Source organism: Thermobia domestica, chromosome 12 (assembly GCF_964235325.1).
Source record: "Thermobia domestica chromosome 12, izTheDome1.hap1.1, whole genome shotgun sequence".
In the NCBI taxonomy this organism is placed as follows: Eukaryota; Metazoa; Arthropoda; class Insecta; order Zygentoma; family Lepismatidae; genus Thermobia; species Thermobia domestica.
The window spans coordinates 207,266,011-207,277,387 of NC_137465.1; positions in this window are offsets into that span (position 1 = coordinate 207,266,011).

Genomic DNA, 11,377 nt, shown 5'->3' on the forward strand with positions numbered 1-11,377 from the left:
TATTGCACAAGATTTGATGTCATAGCGCTCCATGACCAATTATTAAATATCATGCCTTTACTTTTGTTAAAATTTATTTTAGTGCCACTCGCAGAACAATGTCTTGTTAAAGTACGTTGAACATGTATCATTTGTTCATTAGTAGTACATGTTACCGTGACATCATCTGCAAAGGCCATCACAGTTATCGTGCGGAAATCATGAAGATTGGCTTCCTTGTAGCAAAATAGCGTTTGTAATAATGGTTCTATTGTTAGTCCAAAAAGTAGCATAGACAAGGGGCATCATTGACGTATTCCTCTCTCAATTTTAATTAATGTGTTTAAGTGACCATTAATTTGTAACTGTGAGGTAGCGTTTGTATATAGATCTTGTATGTTTTTAATGAATCATGGTGCGATATTATAAGCAGCTAAAATGACATCTACAGACGTTAAACATGCTGGCACTTTCCGAAAACGAAAATATGTAATAATGTCACGGATTGTACTTAGTGCATAATAAATATTCTTTTCTCTAGAGAAGGCTGTTTGATTGTCGCCTAGTATTTTTTCGACAGAGGCTGACGCGTCGTTTATAAACTTTACTGATTATCTAGATGTCTGTGTTTAAAAGCGCAATAGGTCTAAACTTTTGAATTTTTCCAGACGTTCCTTTTTTGGGAATCATAATTATTATCCCGTCGTTTTGTAGCACATTTCTGTGTTCGAATATTTCATTACTAATTTTTGTGAAGACGTCTCCAATGATATCTCAATATTTTTCGTAAAACATATAAATAATTCCATCTTTACCAGGGCTGGTATGCTTACTTGTAGATTTAATTTCAGTGAACAATTCTTCTTTTGAAATGGAAGCAATCAAACTGTTATTATCAATATCTGACAACGACCCTGTTAAATTATCAAAAACGAAAGGCCATTCATCATCTTTCGCATTGTTGGCTGTGAAAAGATCTGTATATTATTCCTGAAATTGAGTCATAAGCTCTGAGAACGCTGTTATTTGTCTCTCATCAATCGTGGTTGGATAATCTACAAAATTATTGTTTTTCCGTTTGAATGTTCGAACTACATGATAGTGTCATGCGTTCATTCGTCAATAAATCTTCAGTATGTATATTATGTTGATAGCTATCGAGGTATTGCCTTTGTTTTATTAGAATTTTTGCTTTTATATCTTTAAAACGCCAATAGTTCTGTGGAGTCACATTAGCTTTTCACAAACCATTTAATACACTATATGAAAATTCTAATATATTTCTACTGTCCCGTTGTCTTTTTGCACCCATCCATTGAAAAAACTTCCTATTTTTTCTTTTGTATAGTGCACCCACCAAGCGTTTAATGTAGGAAAACATTTTTGTTGTTTAAACCAATGCTTCCATTTGTCATTAAACTAGAAGCTTTATGTCGTCGGAAAACAAGCTGTTCACTCATTTTCCAATAAGAGCGTCCATATGTCTTACGTGTAATACCTTGAACTTTTAATATTAGGGATACCGCTGCATGATCGTAAATGGAGGTCGGGACAATTGAAAGTGAGCATACAGTATGTAACATTTGTTGGGAGACATATATTCTGTTGAGCAGTGATTTAAATGTCGAAGTTATGTACGTATATTCAATATGCATATAGTGATTAATCCAAACATCTTGTAGCTTTAGTTGTTGCACTATATTGTCCAGTGCATGACATTTATTAAACTGCCCTGTTGTATCTTCTTTTCTCAAGACACTGTTAAAATCGCCACATACTGTTAATATTGGTCGTTGTTGATGGTATTAGGGGTATAAGGTCTTCATTAAAAAAGATTTCATGTTCAATCCTTTTCGTCGTTCCAGGACTATATACATTAATATACAGGACAGTATCACACACCACATTGATACCTATCCCTGAAATAATTCGATGCAGTTAGTCTACCGATATTCCTTTTTATTACAAAAGTAGTACTTCTCCCATTTAACCCGATATTCACATATGCATTGTAATTTTGTAAAAAAAAAAAAAAAAATCGAATTCCGAAAACATAATTTCCTGTAAACTCAGAATATCGAAATCGTTTATTTTAATAAAATCTGTCAATGCTCGTTTTCTTATAGGACTTGTAAAAGCATTGATATTTAATGTACCTATACGCCTGGCATTGGGAACTTCAATATTCATTAGTTCTTAGTTTGTAAATATAGCTGCACATATATGGGTGTATACATACGTACATATGTAATTTGAGCTAGTAGATACAGAAATGTATACTTTCCATGTTTTTTGTGCGCATGTGAATGGACAGAAGTAAAACTGAACATCATAGTTACATGCCATGGAACCACAGTAAAATATCCAAAAGTAAGGAAAAAACTACGTTGAAGGCTCAGTCATATTAGAATCATCCTGTACTTTTCCTGCTTCTTTGCTCTGTAATAGGTCTTGTTGATTGCCAGTCTGACTGTCTTTGGCTGAGCTTTCTTTTCTTTCTCCTCGTTGAGCATGATGATGGTGTACCGTTTTCTTCCCCACCCAACCATGTTGGGTTTGGAGACAACACCAGTTTCGCTAATATTTCCCGCACTAATAGTTTCCTCGTTCACCTTTGCTGACTTTGCGTCAGCTGAACCGGGCTGTTCCTGTGAAACTTTCTCGAGAAAAGCATTACTTTTATTGGAGACCTCAGTGTTAGAACGAACGGTAGTATGTACGAATTTGGTACTTGTGCTTGTACTTTGTTCATGTATTTGTTCTTGAAGGGTTAATGCTTGTTGGTTCGATAAGGTACTGAGTAAAGTCGGAAATTCAGTGTCAAAAACTGAATCAGCAAGGATATGATCTTGATTTGTTGTATCTGCCTGTGCTAAAGTAAGTCTATCTTACACTAATGCACTATCAGCACTAATGCATACACTTACAGAGCTGGATGCACCAGCCGTCTCTTTTATTACGATTGCAATATCGTTTTTACTAGTTTGTATCGTTTGCTCTGGTAATAAATCATGTAATGTATTGTGAGTCGGTTCCCTTTTTTGATGGTTTTTGTTCAATAAACAACTATGCACAAGACGTTGGTCTGAACCACTCAAAAAATATGTTGGAGGCTGGCCATAGTAAGATACTGTTGCACGATGACCAGTGACTAAAAGTCGGGAGGGGATATGCTTTTTGACTTCCATGTACACTAGTCTATTCCCATTATTTACGGGAAATAGAAATTTTTCTGACCACTGTTCTTCCGCAATTTTTTAATGTTTCCGTACTTACGTAATTTAGCACTGATTGAATGATTTTCGACTTCCATACGCAAATTGACTACTTTAACTTCTGTTGCATCCTCATTCGCACTCGTTATGAAGACGTCACTTACAGTGCCGTCTTCATGCTTGAAAGGTAACTTATCCGGCAAAGTCCGTAAAATATTGTCTATAGCACTTTGGGATATAAATTTGACATATATACAATAGTCATCACTATTTAACTGCAAGCCCTCAATTTGATCAATATGTAACTTGACAACATCTGCTAACCAAACATGAACTTCAAAACGTTTTGGTCGAACACTCATTGTCTGTCTATCAAATGAAAAAAACTGTATTTTGCCTTAGCTTTTCATCCATAACTGTGTTTCTCTCCTACTGTTGCAAAACAATAGTTTATACAAATAAACAGATTTTCTGTCGATATATCTATTAAAGAAGATAATCTGATATGTTTACAGTACGAAAGTCACAGAAAAGCCTGCCCTATTGCACAGCGCACAGAGGCATCCACACACTTCAGCAACCACACACAGACTGATGCTTGGCCACAAAGATCTACAGCAGTAAGTGTTTGATTTCAGCTATATGTAAACTATGTGCCAAGAAGCAAATAATGCTAACCAATCAGAACCGTGCATTTAGTTTCTAGTTCCGGAAACATTACTTCCCCGAGTGAGTCCTCTGCATGTTGAGCTTCCTTTTCGTCACATTTTTCTACATATTGATGGTCATACTACAGAGCCTTAATCTTTTACTAGGCCAATAGGGCAGCAGCTCTCTTGCTGTGAAAAAAACTCCCTGTGGCCGATTATGAACCCATAGCATGTTCGATTCCTGATATAGACAGAAATTTGTTGAGCAAAGACCAACAATATCTGTTAAACATGTCAAAAGCAATTACTTCGGGACATTGTCCAGAAGACTTGACAAACGGGTTTCTGGTCCTTTGCCCCATTCCAGATGGCTAACTGCAGCAAACTGAGTCCTTAGATTGTATGTAAAATCGTCAAATCCATCTGAAACCATGAAAGAAATAAGTTCATTTAGAAATCATACATGCCTGTCTGGTTTGCCATAAGAGGAACCTTACTGATGTCTTTGAAGTAATCCAGACAACAAGATATTTATCTGACGAATTACTTCAAGTTATCGATCCAGTAATAGAACGAAATGCATTCTTTGCACACCAAGAGAATCTTCTGTTGGTAATGCTAGTTGATGACATATAATATATTCGGAAGCTTGGTTATAGAAAAATCTTAAAAGCACAACACTGCTCCCCAAAAGAGGACTGTTCGAAATTTTGTACCACCAAAGATAAACTTTCAGCCTTCCGATTACTTTGAAATTATTAATTGGAAATCTTGTGTTTTGTATCCTCATCCAATTCTGCGCAACCTAAGTGAAGACAATATAAATAATTCATCAAGTGTGACCTTACACCCATCAGAGGAATACAAAAGTTTCACTGTCATATCCAGGCTGTGGAGAGTTGTCAAACATGTGACAAAGGCCGTGAATAAAGTATGTGAATATGAAGCTAGAGATGGCTATATCATAGCAACACTGAAATCTAGATCAGACATGCCTCATTTTAAAAAAGTCAGATTTTAAATGTGTGTAGATATAAAAAAAGAAAGACTAAATATACAGTAAGTCAAAAATTCTATTGTATGATTTTTTTTTACATAGCATATTGTAAAATGTAAATAGTTGTAAATATTTGGGGCGAGCCTAATATAAATAGCACATCCAACAATTGCATGGTTGGTTGGTTGGGTAAGGTGGGGTGGAACTCGACGTGCAACCACCTTCACGTGGTGAGTTTTGGATCGTTCTGTTTTAGAAAAACGAGCGAAGAGTTACACATTGAAAACTTACGAATATTGTAAAATTTCAGCTTTTTCTCAGACCGTGCGCGAACGGAAAATGTAACATTTGTGATCAGACTTTAACTTATTTAGGCTCGTTAAACCTTAGGAAAGGATAAAAAAGATAGAGCGTTTTTATGTTAAAATTTCATAGTAATTTTTAAAATTTACAAAAAAGCGCAATTTTTTGAAATTTTCAAAAACTTTAAGAGTCTTCATCCCGGCGAAATTAAAATACCGCTAATTTTACAGTAATTATGTGATATCTTCAAATAGATAAAAGATAATCGAAATGTGGAACAAGAGCGCCCTAGACAATAATATTTTACATGAGAAACCGTTATCACGACTCATTTATCTGCTTTCGACTTCGAGACATTTTGAAAATCGGCATTTATTTTCGCGTTTCTAAACAGCTGAAAACGGAAAGCCACTAGGTGACTTGTGATAACGATACCTCACGCAAAATAATATTGTCTAGGGCGCTCTTGTTCCATATTTCAATTATCTTTTATCTATTTGAAGATATCACATAATTACTGTAAAATTAGCGATATTTTAATTTCGCTGGGATGAAGACTCTTAAGTGCGCTGCGCGAAAGGAAGATGTTAACCGATTTTAATTTTCTTTATGTCAATTTTCTTCTTGTTACAATAGACAACTTTTCTACACTAGAGCATTTTGAAAAAAAGAAAATGACTTTTTTCGTCCCACCCTAATGTCTAAGCTTAGGCTCAAATGTCACCGAGATTTGACACCTAACATCTAAATAACCACGAAAACACAGTCATCGACGATGAGTCCTGATGAATTGGACAGTAATCTCGGTCATCTTTAGTGGCAGCTTTTAGCGGGTAGGCCGGGTAGGCACGGGCTACACGAAAAATTTTAAATATATATATATAAACGCTAAAAATATATATAAACGCTATATTTATATAAAAAAATATATAAACGGACCTACCCAAAATTAAAATTCTAAAGCCACTCCTGGATCTTTAGACATTTTATTTTTCAACCCTTCTCACCACATATACCGATGTAAACTAGACTTTGTCAAATATAGAAGTAGGAAAGGAGAAAATAGAGCAGATGACTAGTTTTCGATACCTGGGTAGTATTATTAGTGATAATATTAAGTGTGAACGTGAAATAAAAGCAAGGATAGGAATGGCGAAAGAAGCCTTTAGAAGGGAGAAAATACTATTTTGTGGGACCTTGAATAAAGAATTGAGTAAAAAACATAAAATGCTTCGTGTAGAGTACTGTACTGTATTGATCAGAAACATGGACATTACGATAAAGTGATGAGAAAATGACTGGAAGTTTTCGAAATGTGGGTGTAGAGAATTAGCTGGGACGAACGAAAAACGAATGAGAAATAGGGTTGCCAACTGGCCGGAAATATTACTATTATTTTAATTAAGCACCGGCCTGGTACAAACTTCTTACCAGTCTCTTTATGACCGGTATTTTAAAATCTGTAAAAAAAAAAAAAAAATCAAACATATAAATCCTTCAATGATGAAGTATAAGTTGAAGTGTAAAGAGTAAATTCCATTTTGTAAATCCAAAATTGTCACGTAAAATGAATATACTTACGTTCATCTATTTCGACAATTTTAAAGAAGTATCAGTTACTGATAAATACTAATATGATATTAATATGTTATTGAATATAGCAACAATTAATTGTTATGTTAAGTAATTAGAATGCTAATAAAAGGACAAGTGTTATACATTTGTGGTATTTATTAACACCGTCACCATAAATGCAAACGATATAGATACAAACAATATTTACAAAATTATGATATGAAATATAAGTAGTACAATGGTTGGGATTTATTAAGGAGAAATCCCTGATACTCTCGTGTGTTTTTAATGTTATGTTGTCCTCCTTTCACGATATTATGTTATGCAAAAGTTTATTAGCGCAAAGCATATACTTATAAACACAGGCCTTCCATCACCGCTGTTAGTCCTGGGTGGTTCCTCTGGATGTAGAATGAATATACCATACCACACTCTTAGCAGGTGTAGGTTGAATGATTATAATTTTTTAAAAATGCCTGGTTTTATAGTATTACAAAAACTCTACTGAAAAATTTGTTTGTGTAGGACGTGTTGTTTTTTGTGGTTGTATTGTATTGTTAATTTTGATTTTTAATAGAATTTTTATAAGGAGAAATTACGAAGTATATGAGTGTTTAATAATTTTAAATTTTTTATTGTTTAATGATTTTGGGAATATAATAATACAATAAAATGATCAATACCGACTTCAGTTTCTTGTTTTTAGCACAATCTATCTATTAAGCTTATTAGTGAATGTACCCAGGATGAGTTACAGTGAATGTATGCAGAATACAGGTGCTAAAGCACTTTTACCCACGGTAGCATATTTCCTTCCGAGAGATGAATCCGAAAAGAAATATTTCACATTAGGCCTATATCATGGGGAATTTTGAAGGGGTACCGGTAATTTTATTTTCCAGAGTTGGCCACCGTGATGAGGTGTTAGAAATGGTGGGGGTGAAAAGAACAATTTTAGATATTATTAAGAAGAGGAAGAGAAACTGATTGGGATATTGACTGAAAATGAACTGTATTATGAGGACGTGCTAGAGGGTGTGGTGGCAGGAAAGAGAGGGAGGGGAAGGAAACTACAATTAATGGATGATATTCAAACAACATATAGTACGGTAAGACGAATCGATTAGCCGTGGAACATGGAAGCTTCTCACATGTCAGTTGCGGCAAGTGACCTGCCAGTAATAGCAGGATACCTATGATAATGAAGGTAGAAGTGTTATTATTAATTTCAGGACCCGGAAAACTATGGATTTCAGACTAACATCGATCGTTTTCGATTATTTTTCTTTATCATGCTCTTATCACCCCCTAGTGATGCTAATGGGGCTGCGCGTGAACTTAAACGTCATCTGAGGTGTCACTATTCGTTTCAGTGACCCCGAAAACTAAGAATTAAACACTAATATCGATAATTGTTTTATTATTTTTACATACTCTCTCTTCCCATACCCCTTAGGGGCGCTACAGGATCTTACTCACACTGGGAACTAAATGGCACCTGGACTGTCACCAGTTAACTTAGCGATTCCAAAAAGGATTGATTCGACACTAGTATCGGACTTTTATTTCGATTCTTTTAATATCACCCCTTCAGGCATGCTCTGGAGGCTGAACTTGGTCTTAAGCGGCATTGGAAGTGTCACGATTCCAGAAACTATGGGTTCGACGCTAATATCCATCATTTTAAATTATTGTTATAAGTCACCCCTCCCACTTTCTCTAGGAGTTCTAGGGGTCTTACTCCTATTGAGGGCTGAAGTTGGACTTAAAGAGCATCAGAACTGTCACCGATCAACTTACAGATGTGTTCAAATTATTAGACTCAACATTCAGTTTCTGAATATTTTACTGTTTTTACAATATTACGTGAGAAAATACGTTCGAACTTAGTCGAAATTACTACTTTGTAACTCTGTCCTAATTTCTAGTGGGTGTAGCATATGCTTTTCAATATCAATAAAACAAATGCGTACGTAACATTCAAATATAATTAGGGCTACTATAAAGTGTGTATATCCAAATTAGAAACAAAAAATGAAATGGAATACCTACAAGAAAATTCTCTCACACACAAAGATTAATATTTCTTATGAAATCCCTTATTCTTTATTGTCTTTTATCCTTTGTGGCATCCTATGTACAAGTTTAGCACATTTTGCCTTCAATTCAGCATCGTCATACCACAAATTGTTGGTTTTGATCAATTAAAGTTTGGTTCTAATGCGCTTCTTCTTTAGCTTTTCTTTTTTTCATGAAGCTCCGAAGGTTTTCAATCGGTTCATAAGAATTTTGTCACAGCTTTGGCCTGGTGGTATAAGGCTCCACCATGTATAAAGATAAATTGCACGTCATCAATCCAGAGTGCAATCTGGGAAAGCAGTTCTTCTTGAAGAACTTGTAGGTATTATTCGTGCTTCATTGTCCTCTCTACTATATAGCCTTTCAGGCCCGAAGACAGAGATCACACCCCAGACCATGACTGAAGTAGGATGCTTCACGGTTTATTTATGACATTCCAACTTGAATTCCTCCCTCAACGTCGCACATATTGTGAACATTCATCAGACACAAAGATACATGATTCGTCACTGAAACACACTATTCTCCAATCGTCAGCAGTCCAATATTCTAGGCCTCGTGCCCATTTGAGGCGCTTCTTTGCCATGATTGGAGTAGACTCTAATGTGTTTTCTTTCTTGACCGCGTGCTTTTATTCCCTCGGCACAAAGAATCCTTCGAACACTTTCAGGCCAAATGTCTGTGCCATACTCAGCCATTTTATGCTTAAGTTTATTAGAAGTTGCCAGTGGCGTATTTACGATTTTGTTTCGGGAGGGGCTTTGCTAACTTTCGGGGGGGGGGGATTTGCCTGAAAATGTGAAAATTCTGCACGGTATTTCATATACTTTACTATAGTAAGTAAGATTTCGGGGGGCTTAGGCTCGGAAGCCCCCCCTAAATACGCCACTGGAAGTTGCAGTTCTGTTTCCCAGAGCCAATCTTTTTAGTTTTCTGATACCTCTTAACGATAACTTTGGTTTTTGCCCACGCTTCCCAACCCTATTTTGGCTCGTGTTTATTTCAACAGAGATTCTATTCACAGATTTTTGTTCTATCCCAACTCTACTAGCAATATATTGCCGTGTATATCTTATTTCCACTAGAAGTATTTTGTTAACTTCCATTTTACGCGGAGAGAAAGGTCTTTTGCTTTTCCCATTATGCTGCAATACAGGACTACACAGAATAAAAGATAGATACACGAAGCACGTCACGATAGGGAACCACAATAGCTATCTACAACTGAAACACCACTTTCAGAATCTCCCCCCCCCCGTCACTAATACTATCTGCTGTTCAACGGTGAAATCACCACTTCAACTCCACCTCTACTTCAAGTCCACAGTAAGCAAATGGAGGATCCTATATTGGTGGTTTAACCATTAAATTAAATGTTCTAGAACTCTGAAATTATGACTCCTACATCAATTTTACATTTTTCGAGCATGAGCCTAATAATTTGAACACGTCTGTAAGGACTCCAAAACTACTGATTCGACACTCCTAAATCGAAATATTTACCCACGAAGGATCAGTCACACCATCTTCCGAATCTTAAGCTAATGTTCTACCGCTCGCTGAGGTTTGGCCATTGGGTGTGGGTATGAAGTGTTCGTGTATTTGAATTCACGTCAAATAATAATAATAATAATAATAATAATAATAATAATAATAATAATAATAATAATAATAATAATAATAATAATAATAATAATAATAATAATAACAATAAACTAGTGAAGGTAAACAAACGAAAGAAAACAAGGCCACATATACTTCTTTTGCTGTAAGGAGTTCCCATTCAAATGTCTGTTCTGACACTGTCTGATATTAGGGAAAGAAAAACATTTTCTCTTTTTGCTTCAAAGATTATTCACTTCTTCATCATTTTAATGAAGCAAAGAGGCAAATTCATTATTCAGCTTTAGAGCTGAAGGGTAAAAGTAACCAAAAATAATTAAACTATGGCCAGATCGAAACAAGAGGTTGCAACCGAGGCAGTTGCCCCGGGCACAAACTAATGGTTTTTTTTTTATTGGTATAAATGTAGATGAAGGGGGTGCTAAACGCAAAATTCGCCCGGGCACCAAATGTCTGGTTTCGTCACTGATTAGGCTACCATATTTTTTGAGTGTGAAATCGGGACATTTTTCTGAAATATTAAGAATACATGATAATTATTGGCAATTTATTTTAAAGTGAAACTTAACCTTCAAGAACAAGGATTAAAATTTAAAGTGGGCTGAAATGACAAATCAGTGTCCTGTTAGAGTTCAGTTCCTGTTTCTGTGAGAAGTTTGCCTCTTAAGAACATTTGTCCTTGTCCACAACTTTTTACTTTATTACTATTATTATATGCGGCAAGTGACCTGCCAATAAAGGCAGAATACCTATGATGATGATGATGACTATTATTAAGTTTACATACCAAACAACTATTTATATTATTATGCGGTATTAAACTAAACCTGGAATTTGTGATATTTATTTACTTCCATCATTCCATCCGGCTAATTAGTGTAATCTGTACAAGAGAGAATGTTTTCAGACTGGTAAAATTTAGATGACTGCTGCCATGCTATAACTTTGAACTTTGC